This window comes from Furipterus horrens, unplaced genomic scaffold (assembly GCF_987537825.1).
Source record: "Furipterus horrens unplaced genomic scaffold, mFurHor1.1.pri manual_scaffold_11, whole genome shotgun sequence".
Lineage (NCBI taxonomy): Eukaryota > Metazoa > Chordata > Mammalia > Chiroptera > Furipteridae > Furipterus > Furipterus horrens.
The window spans coordinates 17,643,946-17,661,891 of NW_028327181.1; the positions used below are offsets into that span (position 1 = coordinate 17,643,946).

The window sequence follows — 17,946 nt, forward strand, 5'->3', positions numbered from 1 at the left end:
GAGTGAGGCCACAGAGAGCGGGCTGATCTGGGAGAATGGGCGAGTGCTCGCTGGTCATGGCGCTCTGTCAGAGAGGAGGCCAGGTCTGTGTGTCCCATGAGTGAGCCCTGAGCTGACATACAGGAATGAGAATGCCAGCTGAGGCCCTGGGTGTTGGGGCCCCACTCAACACGCAGGTTCAGTCCAGGGTCACGTGGGCTTGGCAGGTTGGGGGTGCACCCTGTGCTAGTGACTTTGGAGATTCTGGACATGTGTCTCTCAGGATTATAAGGAGGCACCAGAAGCTCGCACACTGAGAGCTCACAGAAAACACTGTGCTGGGAGCAGTGACCGCCTCCCTCACCAAAAGGGGTCCTTACAGGGTCATTCCAGCTCTAATTCAGCCCACGCAGCCGCGCAGAAAGAAGCTGCCCACAGACTGCTCAGCAGGGGCTTAGTGACAGTCCCACTGTTCCACGAGGCTGGCCCAGCTGGGGGCAGGGACACTAAAGCAGGTCCCTGTAAAAGAATCTGGGTACTGGGGGTGAATACGACACTCCCCCACTGAACTTCCCATTCCCAACCCCTGACCCTACTCAACCTTCTGTGCTGAGGACACGGTGGCCTCCAGGACCTCCCCACAGTTCCCAGCTCTGTACAGGGGTCCCAGTTTGATCATCACCATGCAGAAACAAGACTGCACCAATTTCACGACAATCTGACAGTAGCTGGGCCAGGACACAGCTCCTTCCCAAAGACAGAATTAGGTGAAAATCCTGATTCAGCCCTAGGACATTCTCTGCAGTGCCAAGTTGTGGTGACTTAGGGATCATGGGACCTTACAACTCCATAGAATTGAATTCCATCCACAAGGTCACCCCTCTCTCACCCTCCCCTCTCCCCGATCAGCACCCGTGACGAGGAGGCTGGACTTTGGGCCTCCTGTGTAGCTGCAGGTGGGCCTGGGCAGGGGCTAGAGGGGGTGACAGGAGGTTTGTGTTCAAGGCTGTGTCACTGTGTGAAGTGTTCGGCGGAGGGACCTTCCTGAGCGTCCTGGGTGAGTCACTCCCTTCTCCTCCTGCTTGGGATCCATAGTGATATTATGTTTGATTTTACACCTTTTTCCATTTAGTCTGAGGTGGAGTGAGAATGATTCTTGCTCCTGGAATTTTCATCTTTTACCTGCTTGTCTTAGCCCCCTGTTACTTGTTTGACTTCTGAGGCAGCGGGTGGGGACAAGATGGGAGTAGCCCAGCCTTCGTCTTCTGCCACTTGTCATTGTGACCAAGAGCTCTGTCTCAAGGGGACATTCTCCCCTAAACTCTGGGATGTTGGCCCCCCTTATCTCTGAACCTAGGAGAACTAGGGGCCGAAGGACCATGAGGGGAACACTGCCTGGGGGATGTGAGTACAAGGCAGGATCTGCTAAACTGTACATGTTTGTGTCACTCTTGGGTTGTCTCCTTTCTGGGTGATGGTGGCAGTTAGTGAGCGGCCAGTGAAAGGAACTCTTTCTAGGGACTCACAGAGGAAGAGAAGGAATCAAGGCAAGATAGAGTGGAAGGGAGATTTCCCATGTGATGGCCTTGGGGTGCTAGATCCTTTCTACTGCTCTTGGACAGGCTGGGCCCTAAGGCAGAAAAGGTAGCAGGACCCCCAGACAGAATGGGTGGCAAGGACAATCAGGCAGACCCCAATGACTGCAGGACTAGTATTACTAATGGAAGAGAAAGCTCAAAACAAATGCCAGAACTCTGGCTGGGGACACCTGCTGAGACAGGTGACAAGACAGACCTTGCCAAGCAGACAGATGTCCTAAGACAGTCAGATTCCCCCAGTATAGCTTTCCCTGAGAGAAAGACCCCTCAGACCAGGCCAGACTCACACTAAGAGCAGAACAGCCATGTTCCATGGACACCCATGTATACCCCTAATATTCAGACCTGGTGTTAACACACCTCCTTCCCCACCTCTGTAGCCCTGGAATGTTCTCTTTGGGGAGTGGAGTGGGGGTGGAACCATGGGTCAGAGATGTGAGCAAGAAATATCAGCCCTGAAATTGTGGAGAGTCTAGACTCAGGACGGATATATACCCTCTTGTTAAACACTGGGCAGAGGAATCACTGGGAGATCTCAGACAGACAGATGTCCCAGTTCTTGGAGGACAGGTAAGATCTCCCGGTGCAGGACACAGCACCAGGGGAGCAGAGGGTAGGATGGTAGTTAACGAGAACTGTGACCCTGAGGACACTGATTAGCAAATAGGGGCACCAAACTCCCACTAGTCAGGCCCTGAGAGTCTCCCTGCAGGAGGTGAGTGTCACCGCCCGGCCCGGTCCTGGCAAAGGGAGCAATGGCCAACTGGGGTCTGTGCCCGGTACCTGGGGGTAGTGTGCCCACATCAACTGAGGTCATGTGCTCCCACGAGGAACACTGAGCCTCTAACCCCCTGTCTTCCGCACCCCACAGGTCAGCCCAAGTCCGCACCCTCGGTCTCTCTGTTCCCGCCCTCCTCTGAGGAGCTCAGCAACGACAAGGCCACGCTGGTGTGTCTCATCAGTGACTTCTACCCTGGAGCTGTGACGGTGACCTGGAAGGCAAATGGCAGCCCCGTCACCCAGGGCGTGGAGACCACCAAGCCCTTGAAACAGAGCAACAACAAGTACGCGACCAGCAGCTACCTGAGCGTGTCGCCCAGCGCGTGGAAGTCTAGCAGTAGTTACAGCTGCCACGTCACGCACGAAGGGAGCGCCGTGGAGAAGACAGTGGTCCCCTCAGAGTGTTCCTAGGACCCTGAGCCCTTCTATTCAGGGACTGTATTTCAGGTCCCCCAGGGGAACCTCCCCATCCCTTCATCCATTCCTTCTTCCCCCTGCACTTAATCAACTCTCAATAAATTGTTCCTATTGTCAGACATCAAACTCTCTGTTCATTTTTATGAACTTTGGTCTCAAGTTCAACTCTCTCCAAAGGTGAACACAATACTTTTGACCTTATGGGAAAGGAACCAGTGAAAGAGTCTTCATGTTTCCCTCAGGGGGTTTTGCTCATACCTAGAAGTGCCCACAGAATGTTCCAGAACATGGGATGGGGCAGAAAAACTCAGGAGGGCCCACTCTCCGCACCTTCCCTAGTATTGCTTTTCTCCTGTGGACCATGTTTACTCCCAAACACAATCCCCTTCGTCCCCATGGACACCAGGGTGGTGCCTGAGCTCCCTTCCCAGAAATCATCAGTCTTCCCTTCACGTGCCTTCCATGGCTTCCTACCCCATCTGGAAACTTCTCATCCCCACTGGCTAGGGCATTCCTCCTTCCTTAGCACCCACCCCCCTGCCTGCCTCATCCTGACACTACCTTGTGCTGTGTCACTTTGACCCTCACTGTCACAGTCACTACAGAACCCTCAGTCCCTGGACCCTGGTCACTCATCTGCACAGCGTGCCCTACACCACCCCTCCCACCGGTCACAAGGGTTCCAGCTGTAGTCAAGGCCCATGGGAGTTATGGCCAGTTCTGCTCTCTTCCAACCCCTTAGAGGCTAGAGCACCACAGACGCCACCACAAGCATTAATGTCAGAGTAGCCATCAGTGGCCTACAGGGCCATGAGTTTAAAGACAAGAACTTGATTCTGGGAATGAGCCATGATCATGTCTCTGAACTGACTCAGCTGCTTGGGGGCCCTAGAAGGGGAGCTGAGAACCTGGGGATTTATTGTCTTAGAAGCTGAAACAGGATTGGGTTCTGAGCTATCATACAAGCAGAAGGACTGCACACGCACACGTGCACACACACATTCTCACTAACTCACCTCACATGCACACACAACACACACAGTGGCACACACACAGTTGCCACTGCAAACATAGCCCCATAGATCATGTGTCCAGCATGCGTGTGGCATCCAGAAACTTCCCATGCGCCTCAGCTCTACAGATTGCGCAGGCTCCATCAACTCTGGTTGTAAAGTGGATGTCTCATGTCTCCTACCTGACATTCCCCAACGAGCCAGGGACGCTGCTCATTCTAGGACAATAAGGTCCTGGGATACACTGGGACACTCAAGACATTCCCTCCTACCCCCTCCATGACTGGGGATGGATCGAAGCTTACCCCTCAAGGAAGCAAAGTTGCAGGTGGGGAGATGATCACCCTCCCTCAACCTCCCATCAGCCAGACCATCCCCCATAACAAGGAGGCTGGACTTTGGGCCTCCTGTGCAGCTGCAGGTGGGCCTGGGCAGGGGCTAGAGGGAGTGACAGGGGGTTTGTGTTCAAGGCTGTGTCACTGTGTGCTGTGTTCGACAGACGGGCCTATCTGACCGTCCTGGGTGAGTCTCTTCCTCTCCCTCTTCCTAGGAGTTGCGTGAAATTTGGGTCAGTTTTTCTCTTCTTTCCATCCAGTCTGGGCCTAGGGCCTGAATTGCTCTGGACTTCCGTACTCTTCACCTTTCTTGTCTGCCCGTCTCAGTCCCCAGCACCCTGTTTGGCTTCTGAGGCACCTGATGAGGACAAAGTGAAAGGATGCCAGGGACGCCTTCCTGCCTCTCCTCACTGTGACTCCAAGCTCTCCAGGGGACTTTCTCTTTTGGACTCTGGGCTTGAAGGAGTCTTCATTTTTCCTCAAGGGGAGTTTACCCTCACGTAGAAAATACTGAAAAAGAGAAGGTAGGACAGAGGACCCGGGAGCGTTGTCCTGTGCACCTTCTCTCTGATTACTGTTCTTGTGTTTGATTTTTTTCTTTCAATTTTATTTTGCATTGGTTTCAGGCATACAGCTTAGCGGTTAGACAATCATATACTTTACCTAGCATTCCCTAGATATTTCCAGTACGCACTGGCACCAAACATAGCAATCACAATATTATTGACGATATTCCCTATGCTTTACTTACACCCCGTGACTACTCTGTAACTGCCAACGTGAACTTCTTAGTCTAATCCCTTCTCCTCTGTCACCCAGGCCCCCAGCCCCTTCCCCTCTGGTAGCCACCAGTTCACTCTTTGCGTCTATGAGTCTGTTTCAATTTTGTTTGTTTTTTCTTTAGATTCCATATAGAAGTGAATTTGTATGGTATTTGTCTTTCTTTGACTTATTTCACTGAGCGCAATACCGTCTAGGGCCATCCATGCTGTCACAAATGGTAAGATTCTATTCTTTTTTATGGACGAGTCATATTTCATTGTATATTATGTACCACTGCTTTTTTTAATCCACTCATGTACTGATGGGCACTTGGGTTGTTTCCATATGTTGGCTATTATAAATAATGCTGCAATGAACATAGGGGTGCATATAGTCTTTCGAATTAGTGTTTTGAGTTTCTTCAGATAAATCCAAGAAGTGGAATCATTGGATCATAAGGCAGTTCCGTTTTTAACTTTAGAGGAAACTCCATCCTGTTTTTCATGGTGGCTGCGCCAGTCTGCATCTCCGCTAACAGTGCCTGAGGGCTCCCTTTACCCCATGTCCTCAAAAGCACTTGTTGTTTGTTGATTTACTGATAATAGCCATTCTGACAGGTGTGAGGTAGTATCTCACTGTGGTTTTAATTTGCATTTTTTCTGACAACTTGTGACATTGAGCATCTTTTCATATGTCTATTGACCATCTGTATGTTCTCTTTGGAGAAGTATCTATTCAGGTCCTCTGCCCATTTTTTAATTAGATTGTTTGTTTTTTGATGTTAAGTAGCATGAATTCTTTATCAGTTTTTAATATTAACCCTTTATGCATCATCAGTGTATATGTTCTCCCATTTAGTAGGTTGTCTCTTGGTTTTGTTGATGGTTTTTTTTTGTTATTCAAAAACTTTTTTAATCCCATTTGTTTATCTTCTATTTTGTTTCCCTTGTTCAAAGAGATATATCAGAAAAAAATATTGCTGAGAGAAATGTCAGAGATTTCCTTCTAGGACTTTAATGGTTTTGAGTCTTACAGTTAAATCTTTAATTCATTTTGAGTTTATTCTTGTATGTAGTGTAAGAAGGTGGTCTAGTTTCATTTTTTTTGCAAGTATCTGTCAGTTTTTCCAGCACCATCTATTGAATAGACCATCTTTACTCATTGTACATTCTTGCCTTCTTTGTCAAATATTAATTGACCACATAGACATGGGTTTATTACTGGGCTCTCTATTCTGTTACACTGATTTATATGTCTGTTTTTATGCCAGTACCCTGCCGTTTGGATTACAATGGCCTTGTAGTATAGTTTGATATCAAGTAGAATAATACTTCCAACTTTGTTCTCCATTCTCAATATTACTAAACTTATTTGGGGTTCTTTTGTGTGTGTGTGTGTGTGTGTGTGTGTGTGGTTCCATACAAATTTTTAGATTATTTGTTCTAGTTCTGTGAAATACACCATTGGTATCTTGATAGGAATTGCATTAATCCATAAATTGCTTTGTGTAGCATGGACATTTTAATAATGTTAATTCTTCCTATCCATAAACACAGTATATAATTCCATTCATTTATATCTTCTTCAATTTCTTTCTTCAATGCCTTATAATTTTCCAAATATAGGTCTTTTACCTCCTTGGTTAAATTTATTCCTAGGTTTTTATCTTTTTTTTTACATTGTTTTTCTATTACAGTTGTCCCTATTCCTAGGTATTTTTAAATGCAATTGTAAATGGGATTGTATTCTTTGTTTCCCTTTCTGATAGTTCATTATTGGTATATAAAAATGCAACCAATTTCTGAACATTAATTTTGTATTCTGCTACTTTACTGAATTCATTGATCAGTTCTAGTAGCTTTTTAGTGGAATCTTTAGGGTTCTCTATACATAGTGTCATGTCATCTGTGAACAATGATCTTTTTACTTCCTCCTTTTCAATTTGGATGTCTTTTATTTCTTCTTCTGGTTAATTCCTCACCCAATGGTAGGTTCAGATGTGTAAGAGGGCTAGTAGGAAGGCAGAAAAGAAGCTGTCACTTGACACAGATAAGCTCTGAAGGACGTTTCTGAGGACTAGGTGGGGACACCTTTGGGGGACCTTAGTTGACTGACAATGTTCAGTTTCCCGGGGGTCTGAGAAACCTTCTCCCACATTTCTTTCTGTTGCTGAGTCATCCCCAGTTCTCAGTCTGGGTCACTTCTGGGGCCTTCTCAGCCCAGGCGCAGCTCTCCTTTCTCCCTGGTCCCCTGCAGTCCCTTCAGTTTCTGGGGTCAAAGGGGAGATTTTGGCTTCAGCCTGAGGCATTTCCTCGCACAGGCCCCAATTAAATGCTCTCCAGATCTCACCTTTTAAACATCTTACTGTCCTTGGAGGAAGATTCTATTATAATCCTCAGACTGCAGGTGAGGACACCGATGCCCAGAGACCCTCGGTGACCTGTGCAAAGTCACAGCGGAGACTAGACCCACAGCCGCCTGATGTTATCCAGCTCCTGGCCTCTGGTTCCCTCTGCCCTCAGTGTCCTCCCCATCATAGCCAGGCCCTCCTGATTAGTCCAGCTTCCTCCCTGGAGAGCTCCAGGCCCACCTGTACCCAGATCCTTACCCCAGGATCCATGGGCTTAGGAAATAGAGTTGTTGGGGCTGATGAAGACCAAGGGGGACAGAAGCCTCAGATCAGAGGCTTCCTCAGACCCTTTCTTGTTCCTCCGGGTTAAAAACCAGAGTCAGGGAACTTGAGAGCGGGGTCGTGAGAGTGTCTTGTCTTCCTGGGGACCTCACCTCAGGTCAGGTTCTGGGAGGTGAGGGTCAACGCAAGGCTTGCCCTTGGTGCCCCAACATGGGAAGGTCAGTCCCTGGCAGGTGGCTTCCCAGGTCACTCCCTCCATTCCCTGTCCCCAGCTGCCCCTTCTCAGGGTGCAGGAATTCTTAGCAACACCTTCAGCCAAGGAATGCTCTCTGAGGTAAAAACACAGAGAGCGGTGGGGTGGGGGGTCAGAGAAAGGGGGCCCAGAGCCCAGCACAGCAGGTGCTCCAGAGCTGGCTGACGAATGGCAACAATGACTTGTATGAAACTCCCAGGGAACAGGCCTGGCCAACACACCCTGACCCGCGAGAACACCAGGCTGGCTTCCCTTCCTCCCATTCCTGACCCCCATGCCATCCACTTCCACCCTTGCTCTTTTCTAATGAGAAACTTTCAGGCCCCCATTTCCTCCAGGACCACATCTGCTGCCCTAGGAGACATCACCAAAGCTCCAGCGGAAGGTGCATGGGGGGCATGCAGCAGAGGGGGACCTGATTTCTGGGAGGGACCCTCAGACCCCGAGTTGGACAGACATGCCCTACAGGGTCGCAGCCACCAGGAAGCACACACAGTCCAGACAAAAGGGGCACTTTGTCTCTCAGATTCACCTGTCGACTCTCCTGCCCCTCCACCCCTCAATGAAATCTCAATGACAACCCATTTTCCTGCCGTCACTGCTATTGCATGCTGTTCCGGTCCCTTTCCCCTGGGGCCCCTGGGAACCGAGGGTGATGTTGGGGCTGATGCTGGGCTGCAGCAATGACTGGCCCACGAGGGACCCCAGCCACGTCCAGGTCTCAGGCTACCGCCACCAATCAGCAGCAGTTTTCCAAGTGCCAAGTGTGCCCTATCCCAGCTCGGGAACCCAGTCCTGGCCCTGCCTGGTCCCACTGTAGCAGTCAGGGAGGGCCCTGCCCAGGCACCCTGGCCAGCAGTCATGGCTGCCTCGGGGCCCCCTCTCCTTCACTCCGAGATGGCATCTCTCAGTCCCACCACCAGCATTCAGGCCCCAACATCTCCCAGTGGCCATCACAGGACCCCAGACATACTTCTGTGGGGAAGAAGTAACCCAGAAGCAATGAAACACCTGGGCTCGGGGACGGCCCGTCTGTGACCTGACAAAGTCTTGAGGATTTTCTTCCCCCATAAGAAAACAGTAGAGCTACTGTGTGTGGGAACAACTAACCATCTAAGGGACTGTGTGGGGAAACCCCCCCTAAACCTGGGACACAGGACACTCTAGCAGGGCCTTTGACCTCTGGCCTCCCTCAGTTAGCAGGCAGTCCCAGTGGCTTCCAAGGTACTTGGTCACTCTGGGGTAAACCATCTGATTTGTCCAGGCTGCCCCTCCTGGTACCCCCTAGGTCCTGACCCTTGAGCATGGCACGCCTGGGCAAGCCGTTTTCCTGTCACCTTCTCCTGTCCCTGTGGGTGGCCATAAGCCCACTCTGGCTCCCTTGCCAGAACCTGCCCTACATGCCACCTCCTCTCCACCTGCGACTACTTCCCTCCTGCCCCTTGCAGCACATCTCTGGGACTCCATGTCCCCTCCCTTCTTGCCATCTTCCCATCTCTCCCCTACAGTTGCCAAAGTACCAATGGACTTCAGAAAGTGGCCAAATTCAACAATCCCCTCATTGTCCTCCCTGTTGTCAATTTCTGGGTGGACCTGAGCACCACTCACCACTGTCTCTGTCTTGAAATTCCTCTGCTCCCCAAACCTCTCTCCTGGGTCTGTCCATCCTCTAACCTCCTTGCCTCGTCATCAGGGGCACGGGGAGCCGGCCCCTCAGCTGCTCCTTCCTTCTCTGTCCATGTAAGGCTGTAAACTGGCTGGATTTAAAACAGGCTTCTGATTTCTTTACCCCCAGTCCCTTAGGCTTGTGTGGACTTAACAACCAGGGCTGCAGACTGGGTTCAGAATGGTGGGCACCTGAGGGCCAGGGCTACATCTCCCTCAGGCCTTCAGAGACACAGATGGGTGCTGGGCAAGGCATTGTTAAGCCCTAATGACTGCTGCTGTGAGACTGTCCCCAGCTCTGCCTAGTTGTGAGGCTGTCCCCAGCTTTGCCCAGTTGTGGGTTTGTGTCCAGCTCTTCTCAATTGTCTAATGGCCCCCAGCTCTTCCCAATAGTGGAATTGTCCCCAGCTCTTCCTTATTTTGGGATTGTCCCCAGTTCTGCAAAGTTGTAGGACTGTCTTCAACTCTACCAATTGTGGGATTGTCAGCAGTTCTGCCCAGTTCTGGGATTGCTCCCAGCTCTGCCCAGTGTGGGATTGCTCCCTGCTCTGCTCAGGTGTTACCTTGCCCACCTTGAAGACAGTGACCCTGGCCAATTGCTCCTTGAGAGAAGTTCTACACTGGTATTTGACATGCTTCCCCTCTTATGACCCCTAGATCACCTGAGAGCCAGGACTTCACACCCGTATAGATGAGGACACAGTTTCCAGACCCTGAGGCAGCCTGCCCATGTGCCACAGTTTTACAGAGCCACACAAATGGTGGGTACCCAGGCTTCCTACCCAAGGTCAAGCCAAGGCCACCCATCTTCCCTGATGTCAGACTAAGGAGGACCTTCCACCTGGGTGTCACAGGTGCTCGGGACCACACAGGAGGTGGAACTCTCCGCCCCATTGGCATCTCCACGCCTGTGCTGAGCCAGGACACTGTGCCAAGCACATGGAAGTCAGAGGCAACCTAAGATGTGGGAGGCCAAGGGGACCGAGGTTCCTGGATCTACATTAGCTCAGGGGAGCAGAAGCAGGCAGAAAGGAAGTCATGGGCCCTCTGAATCCACAAAGTGAAGCCGGGGCAGATGTTGTGTCCCCATTTCACAGATGAGAGTATTGAGGCTCTGATGGGGGAAGCTGCTCTGGGTCACAAGGTGAGTTGATGGCTGTCCTGCCCCCAGGTGCTTTCTACAGCTCCTCAGACCTCTGCGATGTGTCAGTCCCTCAGTCACTCATTCATTCATTCAGCAGCCCCAGTGAGCATGGCTGTGGGTACAAAGAGGTGAGGATGACCTGCCCTGCCAGAGCTCATGCATGGAGGGCACAGATCTAGAGACCATGGCTGACTCCCGCCCCTGTCCTCAGGGCCCTGGGGTCAGCTCACAGCCCAGGGAGTGTCTGATGCAGCACATATAGGACTAGGTTTCATCCACAGAAATGTCTGGGATGCCTGCCCAGCCCGAGTTAGCAGATGTCCCAGCTGCCGCCACTGGACACTTCTCCAAGCATGTCACAGGCCCTCATGGTCCCTCGAAGTCCTTGTTAGGGCTGTCATTGCCCATTTCACAGAGGGAACACTGACCATGAGAGTCACTCTGGGGCTGCCCTGCCCAGCTCAGAGCCAGAGCAGCCCCTGGAGTGAAGGCCCCAGGGCACCAGGCGGGTCCATGATGGGGCCCTCATGGAACAGAAACTGGCAGGTCTGGAGACGGGGGACTTGGTCTGTTCCTGCCCTGTCCCCCTGTGCAACCTGGGCAGCCACCTTGCTCCTGGGCCTCCCTCGTGGGGGCAGTGAGTAGGATGGGGGAGGGGAAGTGTGACTTCCTCCACAGCCAACCAAATAACCAGAGCTCAGAATAGTCTCAGGCTGAAGGGCCTTGGGGGAGGGGAAGGGAGGTGAGTGCTCAGGGCCCTGGGGGAGGGGAGGGGAGGGGAGGAGAGAGGAGGAGAAGGGAGGGGTGGGGAGGAGAGGTTAGCGCTCAGGGCCCTGGGGGAGGGGAAGAGTGGGAGTGTTCCTGGCCCTGAGGGAGGGGAGGGGAAAGGACTGCTGGGGCCCTGGGGGAGGCCTGGGAGCTCCTATTGAGCAGAGCTCGGTGACGCTCAGCTACCAGGGTGCCTGTGAGACCTGTGCGAGTCTCCCAGCCAGGCACAGCAGTGGTGGGAAGGGGGTCCTGTCTCTGTCTGTGTCTCCTGGAGACAGATACTCCCCAGGAAACAGACAAACCAGACCTGAATGCCCCCAAATGAGGCAAAGCTCACTTTTCAACACAAAGGTCCAAAACCAGGTTTCCGGCCATGCTGTATATGCAGCCTCCAGGAGTACCCAGGAAGCAATCAACTGTTCACTGTACCCGTCAATTTAGTGACACATGACACAGAGCAATGACAGTCACACCTCAGAGTGGGCTCTCCTTTGCCCCCTTCCTCCCAACATTATCAACCTCTTTTGGGAACATCTGTCACCCTGGCCAGGTTTGGGCCTCCCAGCCCATCCAAGGCCAGATTACCTATCCACCTGCTCCCCATGGGAAGTATGGAAGGAGCAGGGCCCTGGCTGCACGCACCACACAGGAGCATCCCAAACCAGCATCCAGAGAGCCGGTGGCTGGCTCTCCCCCAAAGTACTGCTGCGCAGGATCCCCAATAGGCACCTCTTGCAGGAGCCTTTATGAGAACTCACTCTTGGAGGCCCTCTGTCCTATATGATCACCTTGCAGAATTGTAGACGGGCCCTCAGCGGTGGGGTCGGGCAGGGCCAATACTTGGATCAGCTTTTCTGAAAAGCCAGTTGGTCACTTGTGATCACAACAAACTTAATTCTGTTTGGCCAGGAACCACAGTAATGGTGTCCCCTTGAACACCGGGCCCAGAGCGAGCTCTGGGAGTGAACTGGTCCTGAACTTCCCTGGACATTCCCAGTTCATACCTGTGTCCTGGTGAAATTATTAATAATGCCCCTTCCACTCCCGGAAATGTCCCAATTGGGAGATAAATTTTTGTCATCCAAGCCTGGAGTGACTGATTGCTGATTGACTAAATGGTGCTCCTTGTCTTAGGCATAAGACCTGAGTTCTGGGAATTCAGGTCTGGTTTTAGCAAGGCCCCACGGTAACTGCTGGTGTCAGGGACTGCCTGACCCTCAATAAACCTGCTACCCCAGCAGTAACTGCTGATGCCAGTGACTGCCTGTGTCCTTCAAAAATATCACAGCCTGCTGGCAAAGGCTGTGTCCTTCAAAGATATCGTAGCCTACCAACAAGAATTTAATAACTTCTCTGTTTTAGTAAGCCTCTCTGTTCCCAGGTCCAACTCCCCCAAAGCCATCAACAGAGAGTCCCTTTAACTCCCTTCTCCCTTACCCCTTAAAGAACCCCTGCTACTGACACCTTCCTGCATCCCTGGTCTCAACCTGCTTGTGCAGCTGGCCAAATAAACCTTTTAGATTCATGGCCTGTTCTGTCATTTCTCCTCTCACTCTCACCAGACCTAGCACGTTGTAATGTGTTAAAATGGAGAGGGAGCCAAGGCCAGCCAGTAGGCCCTGCAGTCAACCATGCCGGACACTGTGTCTCTCCATTGACAGCGGTGCCACAGTGAGGATCAGTGGCCTCACCAGTGGCCACAGTCAGGCAGCCACCATGAGGTTCCAGCTCTCTGCAAGGTCCTGCTTGGGTCTCCTGGGTGTGTGCTCACACCATCTCAACCCCTGAGAGACCCAAGTGTGAACCTGATGATATTTCCCACTCAGTGACCACACAGTGTGTGGGGGGATCAGCAAGGGACTGTTCTTCTGGGCAGCCTTTGTCCCTGAGGAAACTGGCAGAAATCAGTGAAAATGTCTCAGGGCAACCAGGACAAGGCCAGGGAAGGGCTGAGTAACTTCTGTGGCCAGTAACACAGAGCTGGGGTCATCAGATGCTTCCACATCCACGCTGGGGACAGAGTAGCTGATGGTCACCATGACTCATGAGGGCACCTGCCATCGGTCTGTTTCCACACAAGTCACCCCTTTGTGGTGGCACCCTCTTCCTGTGGCCACATCACCAGCCCAGATCTCTCTTGTTCCTCAGCATCAAGCCTGGGGACATCTCAGGTCAGGGTTGATGTCCACTGTGCCCAGACCACCCACAGATCCTCACTAGGATGGAGAGTCCCAGCCCACCCAGTGCCCAGCCTACATGGGGAGATATGGGGTCTCCTGACTGTCCTGGGAGGAAGGAGGAACTGCAGCCAGACCTGGCCTGGCTCCCAACAGAGGATGGAGGCTTTGAGCCCTGGGTAGCCAAGAACAGTTCTCCGAGGCAGAACAGGCTGGAAAATGTGGGACTCTGGACCAGCCAGGGGAGCCCCATTCTCAGGTGTCCTCAGTCAGAAAGGAGCTTCAGCTCAGTTCTTGTGTGGACCAAGGCCCAGCATGGATGAGGCCCCTGCGTAGACACTACCCACTCAGCATCTCTTTCTGAGTACCTACCACATGTGAGATCACAGCAGTGGGCAGTGCAGGCACAGCCCTGCTTAGGCCACTCGCATTTGGGGACCATAGGAGTCACTCCAATAGAATGGTGTCCTACAGGAGACAAGATCCTTGCAGTGGAAAAAATAAAGTCATGGGGGAGGGAGGACTGGGCCAGAAACCCTTCATCTTGGGTCTAACAAGGCAGCTGGAAGCAATGAGGGGCCAGGAGGAGCCCTGACTCAGGACCAGGCCCCTGCAGCTGGGGTTGGTGGCTTAGGGCCTCAGTTTCCCCTCTGTGCAGCTGGGTTCATAGTAATGGAACCTCACTCCCCAGAGGGAAGGACAGTCGGATGGAAAATGGGCCTTTGCTGGTCTCTGTGGTTGACCGTTGTTGCCTCAGGCCAGCACCCCTGGGCTCCTGCACTGCACACCCTCACGGCAGTGCAGCTGGCCTGGCGAAACCAAGAGTCCTCGATGCCCAAAATAGCTGGGAAACTCCGACTGGTCCCAGCCCTAGCAGCAGGTGTCTCCAGCTCCCCGGGGGGTGGAGGGGGCTTCAGCTCTGGAAGCTTCCACCAGCCCAGCTGGAGAAAGGGCCCACATCCCAGCACAAAGGCCACCAAGCATCTGTGCCCAGGCCTGAGCAGGGCAGGGTCTCAAGATCATGGTCAATCAACAGCCAGGAGAGGCATCTCGTGTTCCAGAATGTTGTGTTTGTGCAGGTTGTACTCACTCCTCTGGAACTTGTCTAAATGCCAGGCACAGAGCTAACTGTGGAATATGATCAGGCACTTGGAGATCAGAGAAGCCCTGGGTGGGCAGGGCTGGTGTGGGACACCGTGAGTCACACCTCAGCTGCCACCTCCAGGCCAGGGTCTCTTCAGGGGGTCTGGGCCAAGTCAGGGGAGGGAGAGAGAAATGTGGGCCCTCACAGTCACTGCCCTATAGGAGCCCAGGGTCTGGGGTAGTAATGAAGAACCCAGAAGCTCCGCTGTCCCCCGCAAGGCCTCACAGAGTCCTCCCCCAGAGGATAGGACCTCAGATTGGTCAGTCACTTGTCTACTTATCCATATATGTGCCTGTTCATCTATCCATCCACCCATCCACCCACCCATCATCCATATTTTCATCAAGTCATCCACCAAGCCTCCCCAAGCCTGGGGACCGGGTCTGTGTGGGGCTGTCACATCCCAGGCAAAGTCGGCCTGGCCCAGTCAAGTCCTAAGTGAGGTCTGGAATGTGCTTGCTTCCCTATAGGAGGAGTGGGAGTGAGGCACCGGGTGCCCCATTTCCTGCTCAGTCTGCCCCAGGCTGGGTCTAGATGCTGAGGACAAAGACAGGATGGTAAGAGGTATGACAAATGGGTCAGCCTGATGTCCTCTGCCCAGAGGGTGACCAGATTCTCCCAAGTACCCCAGTTACAGGCTTCCCTGATCCATCCTCTAGTCTCACTGTCCCCTTCTCTCCTCTTCTCCCTGTGTCCTTCTCCAATCAGACAGGTTCCCAGGACATTCCAGGGCTCCAAGGTCCTACTGGGAAATTAGATGGGGGACCAGGTCCCCAGCCACAGTTTCCTGAGTTCACCCCCAAAGGTGGCATATACCTTTCACCAGTGTGACTTTACCAGCTCATTCTTGGGGACACTACCAATAGCTCCCCCAGCCCAGGGAAGCAAGGAGCCAGGCCTGCTGGCCATGGACAAAACACCCCATTACCTGACACATGAGGTATGCAGTCTGGTGGGCAAGTGCCCCAACCTGAGAGCCTGGGGCAACGTGCCCCCTTCAGCCTCCATCAACTGGCTCCCCAGCTGCTGTTCACTCCCACAGCCCCTCATCTCCCCCGTGCCAGGCCCACATGCCCTGCCCGGGTCAGGTCCTGGACTCAGCCCTACTCAGCCTAGAGCTCAGGGTACTAACAAGACCCTTCTGCTACAAACGTTAGTGGGGAAGACAAGGGATGGGGGACCCTGGGAGTCCTGGGCAGTCAGCAAAGGTGATCTGGTAGCAGCATCAACTTGAGCCACCTCAAAACAGGGCCTGGGAGCTGGACCCCCAGGGCTGCAGGACAGAGGGGAGGGCGGGCATCCTGACAGGCCAGCATGAGCAAAGGCACAGAGAGGGGTTGCAGCACCCCTCAGCTGGCACAGTGGCCCCCAGTGAAGCCCCCGACCCCTCCACCTCAGCAACGGCAGACTCTTGTTTCCCATGTCACCTGGCCCACCGCCCTGCTCACCACCCAGAAAGCCCTTGAATGCTGTGACCAGCCTCTGCCCTGGGAAGGAAGGAAAATTGGATGGAGACAATAATGCCAGGCAGAGGGGAAGCGTGCAGACGGTGCTGGGATTCAGACCCAGGGGTGAGGCCCTGGGGGCAACAAGGGTTCTCCAGGGGTGAGGTGCAAGGACAGGTCGAAGAGGAGGCAAGACCAGGGGCAGAGGTCCTAGAGCATGGACCATATCTATGTTTCCAAAGGTTGCTGCACCCTGAGACACTGTTGAATGGCCTATTGTTCTCACACCATTTATAAAACCCAGGAACTGAGTTATACAGCTGAGCCACTCACATATCCTGTGAGCTGACACCAGGATCCTCCACGCATTTCACAGGCAGGAAAACTGAGGCTCAAAATGATTGACATCCCAAAGAGTGAGACAGAACTAGCTCCTGGGTGTCCCAATGCCAGCCTGGGCCCTCTCATCTGATGTTTGGGGAAACTGAGGCCAGCAGAGGGTGGGACCTGCCTGGGCTCACACAAAGGGGGTACTGTGTGGAGCACTGCCCTCTGCCAGGTGCCATGTGCTTACCTGGGGCAACCTCCTCCCATCACTCCCCAGCCTTAATCCCGTTTCAGGGGTGCAGAAAAGAGGCCCAAGAATGGACCCTGTGGCTACCCCTTCACTGGGAGGAGGGAGGACGGGTTGGCAAAGGGCCAGGGGAGACTTGGCAGTGGGAGCCCAGACCTCAGAGCAGACAGGGAGCGGTCCCCACCCACACATAGCCCTTCTCAGCCTTTGACCTTGGGCAGTTTGCTTCCCCTCTGTGGCCTCAGTTTCCTCCCTGATAGGGTGGGTTTGGGTATTAAAGAAGATGCCTGTGACTTGCCCAGCCTATGGTGACTCTCATCAACCCTCAGCCATTGCTGTCATTTCCTGGGCCCTTGCTGGGGCCTGTCTCTGACATGCTGTGTGACCGTGAGCAAGTTCCTTCCTCTCTCTGGGCCCCAGCCTTGCCCTCTGCTCAGGGAGGAGCTGGGTAAGGGGCCTTAAGGACCAGACACTCTAGGAAAACTGTAGGATTCCTGGATGAAGGTGTTGAGCAGGAAGGCCCTGGTCCTGGGGGTGAAGGGACGGGAGGCAGTGAGGCCTGAGGCCTGAGCAGGCTAAGGGCTGGTGGGGGCAAGGAGGGAGGTGGAGTGCTGGCCCAACCTGCAGCTGGCCACCCCTGGGAATCCCCAAGCTAAAGTTAACCCCGAGTTGGTTGAAACCAGAACTCAGGGTGGCAAAAGGGGAGAAGTAAGGGGAAGAGAAACTGAGCCCATGGTCAGCAGGGCGTGGGACCAGTGACAAACAGGGCCAGCTGTGGCCCAGGAATCAGATCGGGCAGTTTCAGAGTTGTAGCCGGATGTTTGTGCAGCTCCCAGGTGGCGGTAGCAGAGCCCTCTGGCCACACCCGGCCCCTCCTCGTCTGGCCCGGGCCTCCTGCTGCCCCCTGGCTGCCTCCCCACAGCCTCCAGGAGTTCCATCCTGGGTCCTGGAATCCTGGAGGGCCTGACCTCAAGGGGTCTCAAACCCACCCGTGGTGGCCCTCACTGTCAGCAGGGCCCCAGGGTGGGGATGAGCAGGGTCACAGAGCGAGCAGACACAAGAGGGAGGGGCCGGGCTCTGGAGTCGCAGCCCGAGCCCTTCCTGCGGCAGAATGAGCCGATGAGTGGGCGAGTGGGTGGGCACTGGCGTCCTGACTTCCCAAGACCCCGTGATTCTGAGGGGCCTTGGGGAGTCACAGTCCAGCCTTTCAGCAAGGAACTTGTCCCCTGTGTCCATGGCCTGGGAAGGCACTCCCCTCTG

At 53.5% G+C, this 17,946-nt stretch overlaps 1 pseudogene across 1 annotated transcript; it reads left to right on the top strand.

Moving 5' to 3' along the window:
- Positions 1 to 35: 35 nt before the first annotated feature.
- Positions 36 to 2,900, top strand: LOC149997106 (Ig lambda chain C region pseudogene; annotated as a pseudogene). Its single transcript, XR_016514261.1, has 3 exons — positions 36 to 100; positions 936 to 1,036; positions 2,449 to 2,900. The product of XR_016514261.1 is annotated as an Ig lambda chain C region pseudogene (transcript).
- Positions 2,901 to 17,946: the final 15,046 nt, after the last annotated feature.